Below are 12,500 nucleotides of genomic sequence, written 5' to 3'. Positions count from 1 at the left end.
AACCTCTGTTTCGGAATGAGAATAGCCCCCCCCCAAACCAGCAAGGGATTCTAAAGTACCTCCAGTGCATTTCTGAGCCATCCCGGCGGAGACAATCTCCGATCAATTTCATTCAGGAAACATTTACAGCTCCCTTATCTCGGCCAGCTATCACTCCATTCAATCTCTCTTCCACTCAACTCTGGCTACAAGGAGATGGAAAAGTAACTGGAACTTGGTACTGGAAGCACATCCCGACTGAGACTGACCATGCAGGGATAACAAGAGGCGCTTGAGGAGATTGTTATGAGACTGTACAGAGAAGGAGAGAAGGAGAGAGAGAGAGAGAGAGAGAGAGAGAGAGAGAAAGAAAGAGAAAGGCCTGAAGACATTGGAGGTAGGGTTGCTGCGGCCACCTGATCGGTCTGGGGCCTCCTGACTTTCCTAGCGGCTGCAGGGTTTATTAAAATCCGCTATTTTCAGAGGAAAGCCAGACTAGCCCTGGCTCTGTTGCCCAAACACACACACACACACACACACACACACACAGACAAACACAAAAACACATGCCTGCTCTCTCACACACATCGACACCCACACAGACAACCCAATGCAGACAGGCAGCGGGGCCCCAATACAGCACTAATGGAGAGGAAATGAGCAGTTATTAACTTGTGAGGATACTAATCAGAGAGCTTTGGCTTTTCAAACGCTCCTTCTGTCTTTCGGCTATTCTCATTCTCTCTCTCTCCCTCCCTCCCTCTGTCTCTATGTCCCTCTGTCTCTCCCTCTCTATCTCTTTCAGACACAATCCCGGGTATCCCCCATCTTATTGTTCCACTCCAAAGATTTCATGGAGCATGGCGTTGGCTTCAGCCAAAGCTAATTCGTAAGACACTGCCTGCCTGCCTCTCTGCCTCTCTGCTCTCTCTCCTCTTTTTTTCCTCTCCATTTTCCACGTCTCTTTCTCACCCTCTCATCTCGCTTTCTCTTATTCCCCTACTTATCCAGTCTATCTATTCTCTTGGCTCTGGTGATGACATTTTACACAGGTAAATCTGAAAAGGAACCGTGCAACTTTTGTCAGACACATGTCACCCCCGACCCTTCTCCGCCAGAGTTACCCCCTTCACTGGGCTTCACATATGAGGGTCTGACGCTCTCTCTTCACATGTCCCATCTCACTTTTCATGGGTCATATGAATTCTGCACGACTGTCTCAATACAGACAAAGAGAAAGGGACAGCTCTTCTGTCCCTGCTCTCTGTCATTTGGATGTGTATGCTGCGGTGTGAGACGGTTGTAAATTGTGTGATGTGAAGTATAATACAGTAGCTTTTTTGACATTGCATTGTTACAGCATTGGGTATCAGCCTATAAACAACTGGTGGCATCTGAGACTCTACACACATCACACACACACACACACACACACACACACACACACACACACACACACAAACACATAAACGCACACAGACACTCACAGACACACACACACACACACACACACACACACACACACACACACACACACACACACACACACACACACACACACACACACAAACACATAAACGCACACAGACACTCACAGACACACACACACACACACACACACACACACACCTTTTCCATGCTAAATCTCCCACAAACATACAGGTACACATCTTGTTAGCCCCCTCCTCCTTGCCCCCTCTTCCTCGACCTCAAGGCATCCTGCATATTCATGACTGATTATGAGCTCCAGCATGTGAGTGACACACCAATAACACCCATCCAAGGACCCGCCTCCGGTAACTGCACAATATCCCGATGTACACACACACGCCCCCTTTGGCTCAGGCACAAAGAGCAAGGAGGGCCAGACAGCATACAAAGGAAGAAAGATCAAAGGAGAGAAAGAAGAAAACAAAAAGAAGTAGTGGTAATACTTCCATTAGCATTATTGTCTTAGTGGTTGCAGTAGCAGTAGCAATAGTAATAGTAAAAGTGGTAACAGTAGCATTCGCAGAATCAGAAAGAGATGCTCGATCAATTCTGCTTTTCTCTGCCTAGTTCTCCATCAAATCCTTCCATGACAGATCACCACCCAGCCACCTCCACTGGCACCAGCAGAGCAAAGCTGAGAGCAGGGCGTGAATGATCCCGCAAGCCCTCCAAGTCTCCTCTGCCTCTGCAACTCCACCATCGGCCGAGACAGCACCTCTACATGAGGCTGTGTTTACGAGGCCAATAAAAGGCCTTTTATTAAGTGCATGTGATGGAACAGAGAGCCTCACACACCCCGTCTCTGTGCTGGTTCAAGGTCTTCACCAGAGAGGCCAAACCATTTGACGTACCGATATGTGCTGTCCAAAAAGAATAAACACACATTAGCACACACACACAAAACACACACACACACACACACACACACACACACACACACACACACACACACACACACACACACACACACACCACACACACACACACACACACACACACACACACACACACACACACACAACCTCTGCACACGTACACCCAGACAGGAGCAGTGAACACGGTGACCAACAGGAGGGTGAGCTGACACCATGGCCGCCTCTGGGCTCCTTCAGACAAACCAGAGAGCCTCAGGCATTTACTGATAATTGGCTCCAAGCCTCTCTCTGTTTCTGTCTCTCTTGTTCCTCTCTCCCTGACTCACACACACATACTGTCTCTTTCACACACACACACACACACACACACACACACACACAGACACACACACACACACACACACACACACACACACACACAAACACACCCACACAAACACACACACACACACACACACACACAAACACACACACACACACACACACACACACACACACACAAACACACACACACACACACACACACACACACACACACACACACACACACACACACACACACACACACACACAGACCAGACCAGGTCTCTCTACCCTCCCTACCTCTCTCCCATCCGCCAGCTGCAGAGCCCAGGCCGTGAGCACTCCCTCCCTCCCTTCTGCACCTTCAGCCATGATCCGTCCCCATCCCCCCCACTCCTCTCCACCCTGATAGGCAACCTGACACATCCACCCTAATAACTGGCAAACACCACGACTCAACTGGGAAAAAAACACCGCTGACACTGCTGTCTGCTGGGCTAGCATCTTCAAAAGCATCTACTTGTTGTCAACCGATGTCACTGCATCCACTGCATGAAATTAAACACCGAGATGAGATGTCAAATGGAATTGTGGGGCTTCTAATACTATGATTGTTGTCCCTCCCTCTCTGACCCTGGATGAAGTCATCCAGACGGTGGGGGGCGAGCCACGGACGCCCTCATCCCTTTTTTCTCCCACCTTTCAATTACCTCGATTATTTGACCACGCCTGAATTTTTCATGTCTGTGCCCGGTGCTGTGTGCTCACAGCAAGACAGAGATGATGTGGCCATCTATTATAGATGACTGAGAGCCAGCGAATACAATGCCTGTTCTGTGCACACACGTACACAAACACACACACACACACACACACACACATACACACACAAACACACACACACACACACACACTCACAAACACACACACACACACACACACACACAGATCCTGAGCAGTGTGTTAGCTGAGTGAGGATTGCTATTAGGGGCCGATAGATGTACTCCAGATAAAAAAAGAAAACCTGCATTGTACACAATGAAAAACGCATTCCCTCCTATCCACTAATTATGATGCATCCCACCATAAGTTCACCGTTTGGTCTGGTTATTTCTGTCGTTCCACCAGGCATTATAATGACCACAGATGATGCTCATTGTTGTCTGATTCAGTGTGCCACACATTCACTCAGCCACTTATTGGCGTGGCCCACACCCCCACGGCTCTGTTTAGCCAGCCATTCTCCCTCTGCGCGGCACCAGGCCTGTCCAAATGGTGATTAGGACGGCTGCTTGTCTCCTCACCGCTGCACCCAGGAGGCGAGGTGGGCACAGGGCGCCAGCATGGCAGAGCACTCCGAGGCACTGCCCGCCTCCCGCTGTGTGGACAGCTTCCCGTTCGCTTGTTCTGTCTCCCATGATGCTTTTCAACAAAACCAGTTTGTTCATCCAGCACTAAATGGGTGTGCTTGTAGCAGGTGGGTGCATTGGTGTGTGTGTGTGTGTGTGTGTGTGTGTGTGGGGGGGGGGGGGGGGTGATCATGGGAGTGAGCAAGAGCGATTATATGGGAAGGAGACAAGAGAAAAAGATAGAACAGGAGATGATTGAAGGGGCCATAATGTGAGGGAGATAAGGGTACTTTATAGCCAAACTACAGAATATACACTTACATGCAGAGAGAGAGAGAATGAAGTCTGAACCCCTATCTTCTCCTTACAAGTCAGCCTGTGCACTTGTAGACTGCCTGGTAAAGATGGGAAAATATTGGAAAATGGAAAATATCCATGGAATTATAGGCAGTGGTATGCGCAAAATCATAGTGGTATACAAATGTACACCAAGCCAGAGCCTTTGCAATATAAACTATGAAACATTCTTTCAAGAAGGCATTCGTATGCAGTATGCAGAAGGACACTGAGACGACAGGGAGAAAGAGAGATATGAATTGCCAGGAGATATAGTCAAGTTCAATTGAATGTATTGATAAGGGAGCTAAAGTGGTGTAGCTAAAGGGATAGGACACAGATGGAGAGGACCGACATGAATGCAGTATATGTACAGAAGTGTACAGATTTGACTGGAGATAGAAAAATGTGTTCCATTCCACAAAGCAATCAAATGTGATGCACACCATGTTCTATCATCCACTAGCTGTATCCTGACCTTGACTGTAGGTATGGTATGTGGGGGGTGGGGTGTTGACTCTGTGTATGTACATATGTTTGTGTGTCTATCTTTGTGTGTGTGTGTGTGTGTGTGTGTGTGTGTGTGTGTGTGTGTCTGTCTGTCTGTCTCTCTCTCTCTCTCTCTCTCTCTCTCTCTCTGTCTCTCTCTCTCTCTCTCTCTCTCTCTGTCTCTCTCTCTCTCTCTCTCTCTGCTTGTATGTGGGCGAGTGAGTGTGTGTGTTACTGTGGAGGAGGGTGTGTTGTTATCACTGGTGTAATCACTCACTGATGTGGCCTGTGTATTAAGTCATTTGAAAACAGCTGATCCGGAAACACTGAGGTCAAAGAGCAGCCCAACCTGATGAGAAACCATCTAACACAAACAGCTCAGATACTCTCTCAAGTAATAGGGCTCCCTTGTGAATTATGTGTGTATGTGTGTGTGTGTGTGTGTGTGTGTGTGTGTGTGTGTGTGTGTGTGTGTGTGTGTGTGTGTGTGTATGTGTGTGTGTGTGTGTGTGTGTGTCTGTGTGTGTGTGTGTGTATGTGTGTGTGTGTGTGTGTGTGTGTGTGTGTGTGTGTGTGTGTGTGTGTGTGTGTGTGTGTGTGTGTGTGTGTGTGTGTGTGTGTGTGTGTGTGTGTGTGTGTGTGTGTGTGTGTGTGTGTGTGTATTACACACACACAAACACCAAATCAAATTATAAAACCCTATCAAACTTTAAATCACAGCAAAACACACAGCATCAATAACTTCTGACTTTGATCTGAACCTGACAAATAACACAACATACAAAACAAATACCCTCAACTTAGACGCAGAAACTCACACACAACCACAATCGGCAGCCTTTAGAACTTGATCTCACTGGGCGTTTAGAGCAGATCAGAGGTGAACAACACAGCAGCCGGCGGAGGGATAATACGGTTAGCGTGTCTCTTATCATTACACCACACTCAGCATTTTCCATTTCCCCTTCCCTCCTTGACAATGACGGGCGAGCTTAATCCTTGCCGGCTGGCGGCTTTGGGCGGCGCTGATTTCATAGATTTCTGCGAGGAGGTAAGGTGAGGGGGCATTACGCCTTCCCTTATCCCACCTTTCAGATGGGATGCTAACAGTGATAATGGGATATGGTAGCATTATACTGATAAATAAATAAGCAGGTAAATAAGAAAATAAATACATACATACATACATGTATACAGAAAAACATGGCTCTTTGTCATGGGTATCTAGAGGAAGATAGGCTTCTCCCTGTATGGTGTGTATTTATCTTTCTCTATTCGCTAGCTAATCTTCATTGCTCTAACAGTCACACTGATAGGCAGTAAAATGACACTTTGGACACAATATTAGTGATACTTCCTCACTATGCTGACTAAAATGGAGCTCCGTGGCTTTAAAATGGCTGGCACAGTGTGGAACTGATTGGAGCTGAGCTGAAGCAAATCTTTCTCTGTGCTCGCTCCCGTGAATAGCTGCGGCGATTGAGTGTGTATGTGTCAACACTTTGAGTGTGACATGTCAACACTTAGGACTTAGGAACTTCTTTAAAGTTTTAGCCCTGCCTGAAGGTTTGTCATCTGCATTGCAACGCTGTCTTCCCCAAACCTGACTCCATGGTTGGCAAGGACATGTTTTGGGTGGCTGCACCATGCGTTGTCAATCCACACACGTCATGCACGGCCGGGTCAGGTGGCTGCCTGCATCCAACCAGCAGCCAGCCACCACAGCAGACAGAGAGAATACAAAAGTAAAGAATACAAATAAAAGAAAGAAATAAAGAAAATACAGTTTATTCATATTAGAACTGCATATCTATAGATAAAAACTGATCTCTTGTTATTATGATTCCCATCCCAAACTACTGTTTCCACGGTCCAATCCCAGTCACGTGATGAACAGTGACCCACAGGATTCCTGTAAAAAATATCAGCCTCTGGTGTAAGTGTGTGTCTGTTTTGAGTGCTGTTCCCTCAACTCCCCCAGGAGGTGGCATCATCCAGACTGTAAGTGTGGCAGCAGGAGCAGCCACAGGGGCCCTCATCACCTGCCAGCCCCGAGCTGCGCCGAGTGGCCAGCCACCTCATGCCCCCCCCACACTTGCACTCACACACACACACACTCACACACTCACACACACACACACACACACACACACACACTCACACACACACACACACACACACACACACACACACACACACACACACACACACACACACACTCATGGCCCCAGCAACCCCCCCCCCCCAATCACGGCTCATCATGGCCGAGTTGGCTGCAGCCGGCAGAATGAGAGTGGGAATCAGACTGGAGAGTGCTGCTCCCCTACACACACACACAACCGGTGAGGGTGAGTGCTCTGATGGGGAGCCTTCTGCCTGAGAGCCCCTTTGCCCCAGCTGGACCTGTGGCGTGACGAGTGGATGATTCTGGCCTGGCTGTCCGCAGGGAGGCAAAGAGAGGCGGAGTCTTGCCGCTCTTTTGGGTCAGACTGTCTGTCTGTCTGTCTGAGTGTTCACCTTGCCTCTCTCTCTCACTCTCTCCTCTCTGTCTTCAGGGCTCTAAATTTGGCTGTGGACACACACGGCTGCCTCTGGAGCCTGTCTCTCTTTAATTGGCCGCTTCAGCTGAAGGCAGCAAAGGCTTCCCGTCTTCATCGGGCTCCCCTTTAGAGAGCTGGGGGATTGTGCTGATGGCTGTGGCCAGAGAAGGCTGAGTCCCCGCTTCCTCTTTTTCAAGCCCTGAGAGTGTAAATATCTTAACCGAGTTGGCACGGAAAAATGCCAGCTGAGTGGTTTTGTGGACACAGCGCTGTGAAGGTGAGGAGGCGTCTGTGTCACCGGGGTTTCAGGCAGTGTGAAATCCCCCGACAGGCCTATTAAAGAGTGAGGGTGAAGCTGTCTCAACCACCTTCCCCAATGTGCGCACACACACACACACACAGACACACACACACACACACACACACACACACACACACACACACGCACACCGCACACACACACCGCACACACACCGCACACACACGCGCGGCTCTCATTTTCAGTGCCACAGCTAGCCACCATAATAGAGGCTTCAATCCGTTGGGGCAGATTCAGTGCTCTCTCTGGACTATCAGATCTCTTTGAAGATTACACTGAGGAAGAAGGAAATAAATAAGTGCATGAATAAGCCAAGGTAGGTGGAGCAGTCTTTCAAGGTTTCCCCCGCCATAAAGCCAGGGCTAGAGTAACTTTTGCTTGTTAGAAAACCACCATTGCAGAAGTTGTGTCCTCATGCCTTCACAAAACACATCTGACTGATAATCCCAAAAGCACAAGCAACTAGAGAATCCAATAAAAGTAGCCTTCTGAAGCTGCTCCTGGTAGTGCCCAATCAATATCACCCCTGCTCGTGAGTAAATGTCATAAATAAAAAATGCCCAAAACTACCGTCTCTGCTCCTTCAGTATTCTTTCTTTCTTTCTTTCTTTCTTTCTTTCTTTCTTTCTTATATGCCTATTTCCTGCATAGTGTCAATCTAATTTGCATTCTAATTATTACTGTTCCTTGCTCTAAGTAAACAACCTTGTCTTCCCAATTGCATGAGCCAAAGGGATGCCAGGTGCTGTAAGTAATGTTCTTACTGACTACATGCAGGCCATCCAACATGCCAGAAAGGAACTTGAGAACAACACACACTGGTATAAAATTACACATACACACACACATATATATATATATTCAACATACTGTCCATGCACAGCAGAACCACACACCCAGAAAAAAAAAAACTGTCACTGTGATCATCCACAATCCTACCGGTCTCATGGGCTGCACGGAACAAGGAGAGGACAAAGTGTACAGACCTACACCACGCAACGAATGACAATCGATTCAGACAAAACAAACTCCTGGTCCTCTCTCACCTATCTCTCCCTGTCTCCCTTATCTCTCTCCTTCTCTCTCTCTCTCTCTCTCTCCATCTCTCTCTCTCCTCATAGTCTTCCTCCACATCTCTGCAGTTCAATCTTCACCAGGGAACCTTTGACAAATCCCTCTCACCATCTCCACCCTCCCCACTCTTGCACCCCCACCCACTCATCCACTCCCTGCTCTCCACAAAATAAAGAGGTGAGACACATATTCAAACAAGTGCATCCGCAGCCAAGGTCGCACAGGACGAGAAGGCTGAGAGAGGAGGCGGAGGGCGGAGGGGAGGGAGTGATTTACGATGTCTTTCTATCTCTCTCTCCTTCCTTTTCTCTCTCTCTCTCTCTCTCTCTCTCTCTCTCTCGCCATCTCTTTCTCTCTAGCTATTTCATCCAATCCGGCAGAGAGGCCACCCACCAAAATAAAGAGCTCAACTGTTGCAGGGGCCACAGAGATAGAGAGCCAGAGAGAGGGAGGGAGAGAGAGAGAAAGAGGAGGGGAGAGATGGGAGAGATGGATCAGACCGTGGTCGTAGATCATGAGGTCGTGAATGCCGGATGGAGGCAACAAGGCCACACCTCATGAATCACAGGCTGCAGCTACCCCCATCCATTCACCTCAGCTCGAACAGACACGGGACATGGACAGAGCAGAGCAGAGCAGAGCAGAGCAGAGTATAGCAGAGCGAAAGACAGAGACAGGGAGAGAGAGAGAGAGACAGGAGGGAGAGGGTTAGGGAGAGAGATAGAAAGAAAAATAGGAATTCAAATTCATCCTCAATGTATGTCAACTCAAATCACTGACTGACACGATGAGGATTCCTGTCTTATCAAAGAGGATGTGTATGTTCACACAAAGAAAGAAATGATAGCTTAGGCGAAGGTTCTTCCAGGAAGACTCGTAGACTACATCACCAGTCTGTTTACTCTACTCCAAAGACTGTATATCTTTATCTTCGATGTGTTATCTGTATGGATGTACATCCTATTCAGGATTCAAATCTGTAATTCTATCCCTGTCTCCTGAGTCTTTCTGGTAGGCCGAGGAATCCTTGACTGGCCAGTTATTGATTTAATAAAGTATCTCTTTTCAAGGTCTACTATGGAAAGCTTTTTTTTCCAATTTGAATTTTTTTTCCTCAGTTTTATCACCAGGAATTTAGGGCAAACTAAAAAAAAATACCCATCATCTAAATTGCAATGGAATGACACATTTGTGTGGCTCTAGCTAGGATTCTATTTGCAATTTATAGTCACTCAAATAATATTTCGAGGACTATTCTAGTCCTTGCAGTCTGAAAAGGTAGTCTGCAAATGGGGTATGTGGATCATTTTATGTTATTTTCGAAAGTAGAGGAATGACTAGAATTGCATACGAAAAGAAAAAAAAAGAATTGCATACGCAAAACAGTGGGAGTCTTATTCATGGATCCAGATAGGTGTCTACCGGACCAGGAGACCGGACAGATAAGCCCCTTTTTCAGGGACACCTCTCAGCATGTGGCCTGGAATATGGAGAGTGGAACACGCTTGTATCGGCCTCCCAACACACACACACACACACACACGCGCATACACACACACACACAGACACCACACTGAGCCATATTGAGTCATTTCTTCCAAACTTCCTTTTCATTTCTGTCGTCTGTTCCTGTGAAGGTGCATGTTTTGAACAACTCCATATATATATATATATATATCCATGTAGATTACCACATGAGGGGCGACGACTAAAGATTATCAAGATCGCACATACTCAGATACACAGGAAGTAACCTATGATCTGGGCTACTGGATCATCATAATCACTCTGTGTCACAGGCATATTGTTCCTGAGGTTAAGACACTGTGTATTCAGCCTAATACCAAATGGATAGACACAGAAATCTGATTTGTATCTGAATCCCGCAAGAAAAACTTTCTCTTTATATCTGTGCTAACAACAAAAACACAAAAAGATTTGTTATCTGAAGAGGAGAAATGTTTTTCAACCATCCAATTTGGATCACATCAACCTTTAGAAATATTGTTTACAACTCGCAGTTAACTGGTGTTAAATGGCTTTTACTGTAAAGAAACACTTTTGTGATGGACCTGACTGTACTCCATATGCAAATGCCGTGAAAAAAACCAAACACAGCTTAGAACACACTGACAGCAAACAAAAAAAAAAGAAACTCAAATGTCAAAGTCTTTGAGTCACTGAAAGACATCTTAGTTCTTTCTTCACATAAAAGCCATTTCAACATGAGAAAAAAAAAAGAACGATGAAAAGGTAGTTATGCAACGAGCTGCCGAGTGCACGGCCAAACGGACACGGTGACGGAAGCAGCGGATGCGTACGAGATCGAGGAGGAAAAAACGTCTTTCTTCCCCATCGCACGAACCAAAGAGAGTGAGATTTGTTATTGTACACATCTGTTTGTCTAATAGACTAACAGATCAGTGGGCTCCCCTGAGAGAGTGCTGCTTGAGACCCAGTGGTTTAACTGGGAGAGCAGCTTTAAATCGAATCAGACGAGCTGCCAAAAAAAGAGCTCATTTTTGCTCGTTGCGACGCTAATTAAGCCGGTGTAAAAAAAAAAAAAAAGCATGTGGATCGGCAGGATCACCATTGAGATAGAGTGTGCGTGATGGGAGGTGTGGAGATTGTGAAAGGCCCCCTTCTGATTTAGCAAAGAGCAGCCTGGAAAATCAGACAGCTTCTCGCACAGCAAGCCTTGGCGCCGTGGCAGCGTAGCGCACTCGACTGGCTTCGGGGGGAGACGAGGGAATGGATCTGGATCCTGACTAAACAATCAGACGTCTACCTAAGCAGATGCTGGGGGGAACATAAGAGAATGCAATGTGTATTTGACCAGCCTGTCTGCAACAGCATGAATTAAAGATACGCCAGAACTGAGCCATCAAAGCTATTCTGATAGTCATAGGAGTCAATTAGAGGAGAACCGGGATCAAATCTCGGTCAAGTGAAGGTTCTAACTTATCTTATGGAGATTTTTGAAGGGAAGGATTTATTTCTAGATAGAAACACTGTTTTTATAGTCTTTTTTGATCTTTTGAGCTCTGAACATGTAGAGTAAGCTGGATTGGCTGATTGTAATACCTTTATTTTTGTCAAGACACAGCAAGGTTCCTTGCACATACACCATTACCATGGTCACATCTTTTTTGGCTCTCCACTATAAGACCCATCTGGGTCCAACAGGCCTACTAAGGGGTGGGGGCTGACAACTGTTAACTGTTATAGCAGAATCATTGTTTAAAGTGACTTAAAAGTGAGGATGCAGAGGGTTATGTGTGCGTATGTATGTTTCTGTGTGTGTGTGTGTGTGTGTGTGTGTTTGTGTGTGTGTGTGTGTGTGTGTGTGTGTGTGTGTGTGTGTGTGTGCGTGCGTGCGCGTGCGTGTGTGTGTGTGTGTGTGTGTGTGTGTGTGTGTGTGTGTGTGCGTGTGTGTTAGTGTCCGTGTGCACATATGGGCATGTGCATGCTCCAGTGTGCATGCATGCGTGTGTGCAATCCTACTTGTGCAGGAGACGTGTGGGCTGGAAGAGAGTCTAAAAGCCCCATAAGATGCTGGCTCGCAGGCTGCTACGTTTGGGTGAAGGCCACGGAGCGAAAGGAACAAAATGCCCTGATCGTGACCTGGAGCGCCGCCCAAAGAAAATGGCATGAGAATCTGTCTTAGGTGACAAGGAAGGAGAGATAAAGGAAAAAGAGAGAGAGAGAGAAAGAAGGCCGGGGCTCTGGAAGAGAAAATAAATTG

General features: G+C 46.9%; 1 protein-coding gene across 1 annotated transcript in view; it reads right to left on the bottom strand.

Annotated features, from left to right (window-relative positions):
* The window catches only part of LOC105907014 (zeta-sarcoglycan), a 209,646-nt gene that overhangs the window by 153,348 nt on the left and 43,798 nt on the right, over nt 1–12,500 (bottom strand). The window lies entirely within an intron of this gene.

The sequence above is a fragment of the Clupea harengus genome, chromosome 22 (genome assembly GCF_900700415.2).
Source record: "Clupea harengus chromosome 22, Ch_v2.0.2, whole genome shotgun sequence".
Taxonomy (NCBI): domain Eukaryota; kingdom Metazoa; phylum Chordata; class Actinopteri; order Clupeiformes; family Clupeidae; genus Clupea; species Clupea harengus.
Note: the sequence above shows the minus strand (reverse complement) of the source record. Positions and strands in the feature narration are given on the sequence as shown.